We start from the raw sequence: 13,180 nt of genomic DNA, 5'->3' as shown, positions 1-13,180 counted from the left end.
CCACCAGTATTTTCACAGACAATCACAAACATCCATGCTCATGGCAGGATTCGAACCCACAGCCTTTTGACTGGAGAGCGGATATGCTAACCACTCAGCCAACCAGGCAGGCATATGTAATAAGCAATGCAATTTATAAACTTATATTCAAGAAGAAATAAATTAATTTTTTTTTTTTTTGCTGAACTGTATTAAGACTGGGAGTTAATAGTCATGATTCACCATAACATTACTAAGCTCAGAAATTACTTCATTCTATTTTACCCTACAAAAATAAAAATAAATAACTTTCTAATTTCTGCATACTCGTACATATCTGTTGAGAATCATATATACACGTGTATTTAAATACACACACATATATATATATATATATATATATCTATGTATCATCATCATCATCATCATCAAATTCCTGACATGTACCCTCAAGGTACATGTCAGGAATTTGATGATGGGGTGTACAGGATATGATAATACTACATGAAAAATTTACATCATTACTAACTTCCTACCTACAATTTTCCTCCAAATCAGTCTGTTACTTGTCAAGACTCCAATATTATCATTACCAGATCTTATATTTCTATCGTCTAAGGCACATTGTACTGTATCAATCCACCTGTATCTTGGTCTTCCTCTGGGTCGTTTTCCTGCCAACCTGGCAGAGAACACTTGTTTTGCCAATCTTTCCTCACCCATTCTGTTTAAGTGACCATACCACCTGAGATTAGCTCTGCTAACACACTCCTGGATGCCGACAATGTCAAGTTCTTTCCTAATATCCTCGTTTTTAATGTGATATTGCCATTGAAGCCATCTGTTCACGCCTCTAATCTTTCTCAGAACTCTCATATCTGCGGTCTCTAGTCTTTGGTCAAGTATTTTACTTCTGACCCAGCGCTCAGCTCCATAAGTTAGAACTGGTTTGAACACTGTCTTGTATACAGCTAATTTAGTGTTCTGACTAATTTCTCTTTTATTCCATATGAATTTATTCATTTGACTTCCTACCATAACCAGCTTTGTTGATTCTGTTGTCTATTTCCATATTTAATTTACCATCTTCACTAAAAATCGTGCCTAAGTAGCTGAAATGTTTTACTTGTTCCACAGGTTCACAACACAGTTGACATTTTCAATGATTCTGCCTATTTTCATTGTCTTTGTCTTTTTATTGCTGACCTTCATACCATATCTATTACAACAGCCATTCAATTTAGTCAGAGAATCTTGCAGACTTGTAGCGGATTTATTTAGAAGTATAACATCATCTACATAAAGCAAAGAGCTGACATTAACATCTCCAATTTTGATATCATGTTTAATACCACTTTCCTTCATAATGTGATCCATATAGATAATGAATAACAGAGGGGATAATGTACATCCTTGTCTCACACCAACTTCCTGTACACCCTTCAGTTCTAACTGCCAACTTACAACTCAAATACAGACTAAGTATTGCTTGATATAATGCCCCATTGACACCATATAACTGTAGCGTATTGAATAGCTTCTCTCTTGGCACCTTGTTGTATACCTTTTTCAGATCGACAAAACTTAAATACAGATCTTTGTTATATTCCCATGCTTTCTCGACTATTTGTCGTAAAGTGAAGATCTGATCCTGACAGCCTCTATTTGGTCTGAATCCAGCTTGTTCTTCACCAAGCTTTTTTTCCACAATTCTTCTCAACCGTTTCTACTGAGTGTTCCTGGCAAGTATACTTGCCAGGAACACTCAGTAGAGGAAATACCTCTGTAATTCTCACATTCAGTTTTATTTCCCTTTTTATATATGGGCATTATCAGAGCTCTACTCCAATCATCGGGAATTCGTCCCTCTGTTCCAGGCCTTCTGAACTATGCAGTGCAGCCACTGTAAGACTTTTATACCACCATACTTCAGCATTTCTGGTCGAATATCATCTACTCCTGCTGCCTTTCCACATTTCGAGTCTTTGATGGCTTTTTCTTCTTCAAGTATGGATATGTATTCCTGACTGTATGCCTGTTGAGTGTTTTTTACCACTGTGCTATCACCGCTTGTTTCATTTAGCAATTTTTTGAAGTAATTACTCCATACTTCAAGGATATCTTTTTCTCCAGTTTTCATGTCACCTTTATCATCTCTAACTCCTTTTATAGCACTCTTTCCTACATTTCTAAGCTTCTTCAACAACCTCCAGAATATCTTACCACCTTCTTGATATGTATTTTGTATGTTCTTGCCAAAGTCCTCCCATGACTTTTGTTTAGCTAGTTTTATATAATGTTTCGCTTTCTTACATTTGTCTCTGTATTCTCTAAGAGCAAAAGCTGACTTATTTGCCAGGAACTTTTGATATTATTTCTTCTTTTCCTTCACTGCCTCTTTAACTTCCTGTATCTACCATGGAGTCCTGATTTTTCTATCCTTGCAGACAACCTCACCACATGCCTCTCTGGCTGAATCAATCAGGGTTTTCTTCAAGGCTTGCCACTGAATCTCCAAGGTTTGGTTCCTGTTCTCAAACTCTTTAATTTTTTCTTCAATAATCTTTGTGTATTTTAGTCTACAGTTCACATCTGAGAGCTGCTCAACTTTTATTCGCTTTAAAACTTTCTTGTATGTTATTCTTTTCAATATGAAATTCAATTTTATCCTGCTCAAGACTAAATAGTGATTGCTTCCAATTTCAAATCCTCTGTACGCCTGGTGTCCTGCACCAGGGAGAAAACATCACTATCAACAATAACAACAATAACATAGTCAATGAGACTTTTCTTATTCCTTGCCTCTTCTCTCCATGTGAATTTGTGCACATTTTTATGTTGGAACATTGTGTTAGTAATAACCAGTCCATGTCCTGAGCAGAAATCCAACAAGTATTTGCCATTATTATTAGCTTTGCTCTTTTCTCCAAATTTTCCCAAAATATTTTTGTATGTCTGACAATCACTTCCTACTCTGCTATTGAGATCCCCAACAAGGACCAACTTTTCCTTTTTCATTGTGTCAGTTGCTTTTTCTAAAGCATCAAAAAATTCCTGCACTTCTACCTTAGTAGAACCTTCTGTGGGACCATAGGTACAAATAAGTCTCATTGTCCAGTTCCCCATTCTCATATTTGCCCACATTGCTCTACTTGAGATTGCCTGCCATTCAAGAAGATTAGCCTTGTATTTTGTGTTGAATACTATGGCTACTCCTTCTTTTCCTCGATTGTCATTGCCTGAATATAACATTTTGTATTTTTTGCTCAGAAAGATCTCACCAGTTTTTGTCTTTTTTGTTTCAGTCACTCCTATTATGTCGATCTGGTACTTATCTAATTCCTCAACTAGCGCCATTTCTTTGCCATTCAGGCTTCTTATGTTGATAGTACCGATCTTTAACTCTGGTGATGTTGAGTTGGGGTGTGTTTTCAGAATTGTTCCAGTAACTGACTTTTCACCGTTCACCCTGGTTCCCTGGCAAAAACAACGGGGGCCTTGTTTAACTGGGCAACGCCCCAGCGGCATGAAATTTTGTCATGTTGTACCATCATTTTTTATTTTGGTTTAACCAATAAGAATACAATTTGGTCGGGTAAATCCCAAATTGCCAGCCCATCCTCGTTCGTTCAGTATCCAGGTGCAATCCAAATAATGTCCAATCCTCACTTTTGCGTGGTGCACCACGAGAAGGTGAGGATTGGACATTAGGTCAGAAGCCCTGGTCGGTTCTCTGCATTCCTTTAAAGGCTATGTGGAGGTCTCCTCTCAGTTATACGGCTTTGACCCTTAAGCACCCCAGTATAGGTACTTAATAATGGAATTCAACACCTTTATACCTTCCTTATGTAAAGTGAATATATATATATATATATATATATATTTTAATATTTCCCAGGTTTAAACGGATTGTTAACACTGAAAAAGACTGTAATGACAAATATTCCAGATCAAAAAAGTTTCCTACTGGTCATCAGCGCCCTCAATATATACAGCCTTAACACTTTGCTCCAGTGGGTAGGTGCTGAAAAATTAAATTATTAGCAGCCTTTATAAAGAATAGCTATAACAAAAAAAGTTCACAAGACCCTCCACAACAATTCCATACAGGAATCTGGAAGACTAAGTTGAATTTGATGTACTTTCACTCATTTTTTGGATCAGTTCAGGGTAGTGAAACCTGTAAAATTTCAGCATACTTAAATATGTGAACAAGAAATATATATATCACACACATATACTCAGTAGCTCATTTGATAATGATGATGCCCTCAGTCAATAATGATTTAAATCTTCCCAGCTGGAAAGATATGAATCCCATCTAAGATGTGAAGAGCTTTTATAAGGTCTTTTCAGCTGAAGGTGGATTATTCAACTTTGCAATGGCAAGTTTTTTTTTTCCTCATAAACTCAGGTTTTTCATTCTGCATGACAGACAATGCAGAGAGGATTGACTCCCTGTTGGAGCATTAATTAGATTTCTAGGAAGCTGAGTTGCTAGGTCATGATAGGACTCTGAGTCTATTATAAGCGATTTTGAGTGAAATATGACAGCTGATATAATTCTCAGATAATGTGCAAGAATGGCCAGATTAATAAATTTAGCCAGTGGCAACTCTGTGATGCTAATGGAGGGATATAAGTGCAGACTAAAAGATATGCCACAATTGGCATGTGACATGAAAACAGCACTGTCCTGTACATCAGAACTTTTGCAGATGGAGCACAGTAGCAGCAGCAGCAGCAGATGACCTCACTGATTTCTACTCCTGTCAGCTGAAAACAAGCAGATACAACGACTACAGGAATATGATAACTGACTATTAGACAGTTCAGGAGTGGAAAAAGGTCACCTTTTCCAGTTATTTGTTCTACCTTAGGAGAGAGAGGGATGTAGCTACAGTGGCATGAATCAGTGAATATGCTATGCCATGTGGCAGAATAGTCAGTATTGTGAGCAGGAGGTCCTTTAATAGCTCTTTAGTAATGGCTGAATTCCAGAGCCTATATGGTTGTCTTCTAAGTGCATCCTGCTCACAATATGTCCATCTGACAATAGTTACTTCCAGCATGATAATTGTGTCACAATCATCCATGGGATAAAATAGGAATCCATGTTAATAATCAGATTAATATGCTTAAAAATAGATATTTTTAAAGAAAATCCTCTTCCATAGGATTAATAACAAAAACATAAAGTTAAATCCAAGCCTTATTCCAGTTTTATTTACATTTCAAAACAATAATCAAAAATTCACTTGATTTTATATTTCTATGTATGCTGACCTTTGACATACATTGATACATTATCCAACCCATTACCAGAGTAAGCAAATTGATCAATCAAGTAGCATGGGTGTACTTAAATTTTACGTTACTGAAGTTTACTGTCACATTGTAGACACTCTTCATTACCTGCACTGACAAATTCTTGAAGTTGGGATCTCGCTATAGCAAACACTATTATAATGATAATGGTAACTTGAGAAATAAGGTGACAAGGTAGATGATATAATCATTTAAATAACTTAGTATTTCCTATATTTTGTCAAAGTCAGGTTGGCCTCATCAGGAACAGTATACAAGTAAGGAGATGTGCATGGCATACAGGCAGTACTTAACTGAGAGAAACTCAGACGATGAAACAAGGCAAGACCTAAAGTCCTAAATTGCACTGCCTAATGTCCCTGATTGAGCATTTCACAGATTTGAGGCAGTTTTATTATCTATATGGATCACATTATGAAGGAAAGTGGTATTAAACATGATATCAAAATTGGAGATGTTAATGTCATCTCTTTGCTTTATGGGGATGATGTTATACTTCTAAATAAATCCGCTACAAGTCTGCAAGATTCTCTGACTAAATTGAATGGCTGTTGTAATAGATATGGTATGAAGGTCAGCAATAAAGAGACAAAGACAATGAAAATAGGCAGAATCATTGAAAATGTCAACTGTGTTGTGAATGGAGAACCTGTGGAACAAGTAAAACATTTCAGCTATTTAGGCACGATTTTTACTGAAGATGGTAAATTAAATATAGAAATAGACAACAGAATCAGCAAAGCTGGTATGGTGGGAAGTCAATTGAATAAATTCATATGGAATAAGAGAGAAATTAGTTGGAACACTAAATTAGCTGTATACAAGACAGTGTTCAAACCAGTTTTAACTTATGGATCTGAGAGCTGGGTCAGAAGTAAAACACTTGACCAAAGACTAGAGACCGCAGATATGAGAGTCCTGAGAAAGATTATAGGCAAGAACAGATGGCATCAATGGCAATATCATATTAAAAACGAGGATGTTAGGAAAATACTTAACATTGTCAGCATCCAGGAATGCGTTAGCAGAGCTAATCTCAGGTGGTATGGTCACTTAAACAGAATGGGAGAAGAAAAATTAGCAAAACAAGTGTTCTCTGCCAGGTTGGCAGCAAAACGACCCAGAGGAAGACCAAGATATAGGTGAATTGATACGGTACAAAGTGCTTTAGACGATAGAAATATAAAATCTGATAATGTTGGAGTCTTGACAAGTAACAGACTGATTTGGAAGAAAATTGTAGATAGGAAATTAATAATAATGTAATTTTTTTCATGTAGTACTATCATATCCTGTACACCCCTTGAGGATACTTGGCAGGAATTTGATGATGATGATGATGAGGCAGTTTTATACATTCAAATTTATTGGGGTTATGACTGATTTTTAGGACAGAGGCACATCCAAGGAACACTCTTTCATACTTGTATTTGCTTCAGTGAATGACTTTCTTCCAATAGATTTTGTAGTGGGTATCCAAGACATGGTCTGTACTGAGCAGCTGTAGTGGGGGTACGAAGTAATGTCTTTTTGTTCAGAGATTTTGATGTTGACTATGACAAATTACAGCTGTGAGGTACTTGATACACACACACACATGGACTTGGGATTGTAGCTGGTCTTTAGGAGATTAGACAAGGGATACCAGTTTTTTTGTGTGGTCTGAAAGTGGTAACTGGATTGTATAACTTCAGGATTTTTACCACCACAATTGTTGTGGTTATATAGGATAGTGATGATTTTACTGTAATCTGTATTGGGAGAGAGGGGAAAGTGTGGCTATGAAATGTCAGTATCTTTTTTACCCAGTGTAGACATTAGCTAAGAAGGTATTATGTATGTGGCTAAGTTCTGTGGTGAAGGTATTATAATCAGAAAAAAGCAAGTTTGCTCTGTTAACTAAAGTTTTTGTGATACCATGCTGTTGGGAGGAAGCAGTGGGTTTCTGCAGACAATGGATACCTTGGTTATCATGTAACCAAGGTATCTATTGTCTAAGAAGGGCAAACTTATTTCTTGTTTAAAGTGAATTGGATCTATGGATGTTGGCTGTTCAGAAATGTTAAAAAGGTGTTCGGTGAGTCTTGGCCATGTGACTAAATGGGGAATATATTGTGTACATAGTGTAGCCAAATAGTAGATCTCAGTAGATGGAGTTAAAGAGCTTCTCTTGAGATGTTTCTTAAAGAAGCTAGCTAGGGAGAGAAAGAGGAAAACATACCTGTATCCTCTGTTTAGAATTTCCCTTCCCACACAAAATAGCCCAAGTTCATGGGGAAACTGAAACAAGGCGTATCAGAAAGTTGTATATGGGGGATGCATTATCCCGAAAGAGGTATACCACTAGTGGCCTTCCTCTTTCGTTATTTTGGAAAGAAATTCAGCTTGGATTAAGTCATATGTGTCTTAATGTTGGTGAACAAGGAGTACTATTAAGTTGGTACTGTGGTGAGTGAGGTTTTCCATCTACAACTTTTCATTGCCATCCACAACAGATCACAGTCACACATTCTGTTTGTGGATTTTAGTAGCCTTTATATCTGACAGCATCTGGAATTATAACTTAATTTATTTGGTACTTCTACAGGCCGTGTTATTTGTTTTCGAGGAGCTTGTGAATGGGCTTGATCTGAATGTTAGTATAGTCATGGTTTAATAGTAGGTGGTGTGATCCTTTAGCAGGTTAGTTAACTTGTGTGTAATCAAAGTGGTTTATGATTACTGTAGCATTTATTTATTTATTATTATTATTGTTTTTGTTATTCTTTAATTCTAATAATGCCCTGAATTTTCCATTGGAGTGATTGGTTTTTGGAAGTTTTTCCTGAATTGAGACATTGGCTACTTCTATTAATAGCAACATGAGTAGAAAAAGTGTGGATTCCTTGCTTACTTTATATCAAGACTTCATTAGTAACTATATTCCTAGGGATAGCAGAGTCATGGCTGCAACACAGAGTACTAATGGCATCTACTTTCAGGATAGTTGATGGAAGGTTCAACAAGGTATGTTCCAGTGGTTGTGTTTTTAACCAAACTAATGAATTTTCAGATGCGCTGATCATTTTTTTTAGAAATTCTTTGCTTGCTGAAGTGTTAGAGACATCTAAAACAATCAGCTAAAATTTGGCATTCAGGACAAGATCCTCTTCTAGCATAAGCATGCCAGCACCAGTTTATTCTAGTAAAACAGCAAAGCTTACATGCATGTAAATGTGAAGCGCATTTGAATAAAAGTGGTACTTTAATTTTACAGTGTCCAAAATACATGGGAATGATGTTATTACTTTTTTAACACATCTGAACAGGTAATATTCCAGGATCCTATTCATTTAGAAAAAAGAAAACAGCAGTCCCTTTTTGGATATATCGATTACATTTTATTTGTCAGCATGGTTGGCTGAGTGGTTAGTGTATCTACTCTCCAAACAAGCTCCAGGTTCAAATCCCACCATGTTGTGATTGTCTTTGGGTGAGAGGTAGATTTCATTGCCTAAGAAATTCCATGCCCTGCTTATTGGAGGTATAAAGTACCTTGGAAAAAAAAAGTTCCATGTTTAGTCTTTAGAGCAGGGTTTCCAGACTAATTAAAAAATAAATAAATACCAAAAATATAAAATTACTAAAAAAATAGAAAAAAGTAATTATCAGGCCATCCTCAGTACTGATGAACTAGGGGTTGCAAAAAAAACTTTCTTTGTGAAAGTCACTTAAAAAAAAGTACCAGCTTGATGGATCAAATGGCATTCACTGACTACTGAAACACAACCTCTTCTCCCACACACACAGGCAGATACATCCACTGACAACAGTCACTGCCACTCTGCTGAAAAGCATAGTATCATTAAAACTTTTGTTAACAATGCAAAATTAATGATACTATGCTCAGCACACTGTTATTGAGCTAGGGAGCCAGTATCTCCTCTGTTTGAGGGTATGGCAGTAAGGCAATTTTCTACAGTCTGCCAACTAGATGGTAGCGCGACTGTTGGCAGCTTCTCAATCAGCTGACAGATGATTCTGCTGTTATTGAATTGCAGTAGAGAAGGCCTCGGACAGTGCAAGGGGACACTGTCTGAGGCTACACTTTGACTGGAGTCTGGGCACTCCTTGTGTGAGAGTTATGTGCACAAGTCCCTTACCCTGCCCTTTAAGTTTCATGCATAAACTCTACCATGAAAGATAGTCATACAAATATCACTATCACTGCAGGTGAAAAAAAAAATCTCCCATAAAAAAAGATGATAAATACAAACAAAAAATGGTAAAAAATCAAAGTATACCCCCCCCCTCTTCCACACACACAAAAAAAAAAAATCAAAATTTCTTCCAATAAAAGACACTTCCACATCAATACAAACATTAATGATATGCACTACCTCTACAAACATCAAAACCCATTCTGCTATTCTTAATTGAGCTCTTATTGCCATCCCCACATCTATAATCCACCTTAGCTATGCCACCTACATCTTATATGATGCATTCTTAAAAACAGGATAAATGTGTGCTTTTGTTAAATTAGATATCCCTTGCTAAAGGCTATCCAACCTGGAATCCCTACTTTTTTTTTATCTGTTCTGGATTGCTATCCATGCTGTCCTTTTTTTTTTTGACTACTTATTGTTAAAGGTTGATTTCACACAATCTAATTACTCAAATTACAAGATTATTTTCCTAATAGACTTTAATGTTCATAACACAAACTGGCTCTACTCGCTGATCAAGCCAGAAGGGAAACCAAATCATTTGCTATCAGTCATGATCTGTTACAAATAGTTACCACCCAGAATGCGATACAGTCCTCATCATTCTTCCAATATTCTGGACCTTTTCTTAACCATCTCTCCCTCCAAATATGCCATGGATGCTCTCCTCTTGATAACTTGGATCATAATCACGTCCATCTTGTTTTCTATGGATCATTCTCTTTGCAGCCATTCTCAGCACTTGTGGCACTAAAATAGTGCTAACTGGAATGACCTCTGGCTTCTTGGTTAGATTACTGTTTTTGCTCTTCTGATCCAAACATCTGCACTGAACTAATAATCAAATCCTCACTGGAAAGAGGTCATAGAGGTCATTCATTCCCCACTCCACTGCAAACCCTAAACCCTTATCCAAGCCCTAGTTCTCTGAAAAATTTGCCTCTATAGTCCATGATAAACATGCAACTTCTCATTCAGCTTACACTATAGTCTGAAAGTGTTAAAAAAATACTAACAGTTCCAAAGCAGATGCGATAAGAATGAAATGTAGTAAGCTTTCCTCCTGCTCAATTGGCAGTCAAGCCCTCTGGTCACTTGCTACGGCTGATAGGTGTAACTTCTTCCCTTCTTTGTTTCTGCCTTACTTACATCCTGATGGTACCATGGTACCCTCACCCAAGGATAAGGTAGACCTCTCAACATCAGTCTTTTCCTCCAACTTGTTCAGATAGCCAAATCAAATTTCTTCCTGTACTACCACACACACACACACACACACACACATGCTGCCTATTGCATGTGTCCTCTGATTTTTCACCAGAAGAACATCAAAAAAATCTTGATTAATCTTGATATTTGTGCTCCCAAATTAACACCTATCTTGTATCACTTATGCAAGCTGTCATGACATCTGGCATCTACCTAACAGCATGGAAGTGAGTCTTTATTATCCACTCTTTACCTAAAAAGGCAAATAAAAGCCATCAAACTGTTGTCCTATTGCACTCACCTCGGTACTGTTGAAAATGATAGAGAAGGGTCAACGACAACAATTTTCACCACCTGGAGATCTATCAATTAATTAGCAATCAATAATAATAATTCTGCCATTCTCATTCTACAGCAGACCTCCTTGGTAACATTGGCCACCTTTGAATACAGGCCATGGCAAGATTTGGAGAAACTTATTTGGTTATTCTGTATATAACAAATGCATTTGATTATGTCTGCATTTGAAGCCTTCTAAACAAGTTACAGTCTTATGCTTTATGATTTGATTGCCAGCTTCCTTTCATTAGATTTTTATCAGTGATAGTGTTCTATGTTCTCACCTACACTCCTCATCCTTTATGTCAGTGATCTCTCTAACTTCAAATCCTGTTCATAGTTTTGCTGATGACAGTACTCTCCATTCCTCTTCTTCATTCAAGAAATCCTGTAGTACTCTGCTCATTGTTGCCTCAAGATCTGCCATAACTAACCAGTGACTTAAATACTGATCTCCTCACCATTCTCCTCACTTTTATTTGAACAGCACTTTTAATCTTGTATTTCTTACAAGATTAGAAGAAATGGAGGAATGGCAGTGGACAGTTCAGCAAAGCAATGGAGAAGTCACTGGCCAAAATCCATACACTGTCCAAACATACTGAAAACATTTATTTTCCTTCATTCCATCCAACTCTGTTCTTTGGAACAATCTACCCTATACTGTTTTTTCTAATGCATAATTCCCAACTGTTTAAGAAACATATTAATAAATTACTTCTTTCTCCATAATCACTTGGCATATGTGACAAGTGATTATGGAGAAACTAATTTTTTATATTAAATGTTTCCTTAGATTAATTGGCATATCTTTTGCATATTACTGTAGTTTTTTTTTTAAATTGGATTTATTGTATCAGTGCAGTTAGTAATATAATTGTAGAAATATAAGAAATGTACTGATATAATTGTTCGTTTTTAATAGTCTTAAAAATGCTGCCGAAAATTTTGCCACAAAGGTGCTCCTTACATGGCACCTACATTAACACAAGTCCGCTGAGCAGAAATGTTTCATTAGCAATGTTGATAACATAAGTAAGGATAATTTGATGTTGCAAATATCCCAATTAAAAAAAAATGGCATATCTTTTGCATATTACTGTAGTTTTTTTTTTAAATTGGATTTATTGTATCAGTGCAGTTAGTAATATAATTGTAGAAATATAAGAAATGTACTGATATAATTGTTCGTTTTTAATAGTCTTAAAAATGGTGCCGAAAATTTTGCCACAAAGGTGCTCCTTACATGGCACCTACATTAACACAAGTCCGCTGAGCAGAAATGTTTCATTAGCAATGTTGATAACATAAGTAAGGATAATTTGATGTTGCAAATATCCCAATTAAAAAAAAATTATTAGAAAATCAACTATAGAACTCAGAAAAAATGGAGAAATGTTTGAACAAACTTAGACAGGATAAGAAAAATGATCAGAACAGATAAAGAGACAGGAGAGCAATGAAGTTGATGAGAATAATAACAACAAGGTAAGTCAATTAAAATATAAGAAAAAAAAAAAGATGTACATGATATGGCGATTCAGTCATGAAATTTGCACTTGCCAATGGAGATTCCCGGTGGTGGAGAGAGAGAGAGATGAAAATTAAAGATGCAACATGTAATGGAAAAATATGTTGCATCTTTAATTTTTATCTTTCAGACCTTTTGGTGTATTTGGGTAGTGAAAAGAGAAAGTTATTCAACAGTACTGAGCAGATTGTAGATTTAAGTATAAGAAATACCCATGTGTTTATTTGTTATGTTTGTATGCCAATGCCAGGCATTTGTAGCTTTATTGATAGTAGTTCTTGTTGGAACTAATAATTTAAGTAGTGACAAAATATAGTATGAGAGAAGATATGAAAGAAGCGAGAAAGAAAAGTGAGAGAGTAAAAATTCTTGGTTTGCTAACAAGATACCACAGCACTGAGTTAGGAGGAAGGCTATGATAGCAAATGATTCATTGTGCAGGATATGTAGAAGAAATGGTCTGAGTTCTTGGATGTGTGAAGTGACTTTCATTGCAGCAAAAACTTGTATAAGAGGGGATGGCCTGCACTTGAATAGATTTGGCATCAGGAGCCTGGAGAAATTGTTATTGGGATGAGACCTAATG

The 13,180-nt window shown here is 36.3% G+C and overlaps 1 protein-coding gene across 2 annotated transcripts in view; it reads left to right on the top strand.

Annotated features, from left to right (window-relative positions):
• Positions 1-13,180, top strand: part of 140up (RPII140-upstream gene protein) — an 83,149-nt gene that overhangs the window by 47,966 nt on the left and 22,003 nt on the right. The window contains exon 5 of one of the 2 annotated variants that reach the window (XR_016548228.1): positions 8,237-8,313. The exons of the other annotated variant lie outside the window; for it this stretch is intronic. The gene's annotated coding sequence lies outside the window, so the exon portion shown is untranslated. The remainder of the gene's footprint in view (positions 1-8,236; positions 8,314-13,180) is intronic. 2 annotated transcript variants of the gene reach the window in all.

Source organism: Typopeltis vanoorti, chromosome 1, assembly GCF_054136105.1.
Source record: "Typopeltis vanoorti isolate ZY-2024b chromosome 1, IOZ_Tvanoo_1.0, whole genome shotgun sequence".
NCBI lineage: Eukaryota > Metazoa > Arthropoda > Arachnida > Uropygi > Thelyphonidae > Typopeltis > Typopeltis vanoorti.
This window is presented reverse-complemented; position numbering and strand designations above follow the sequence as displayed.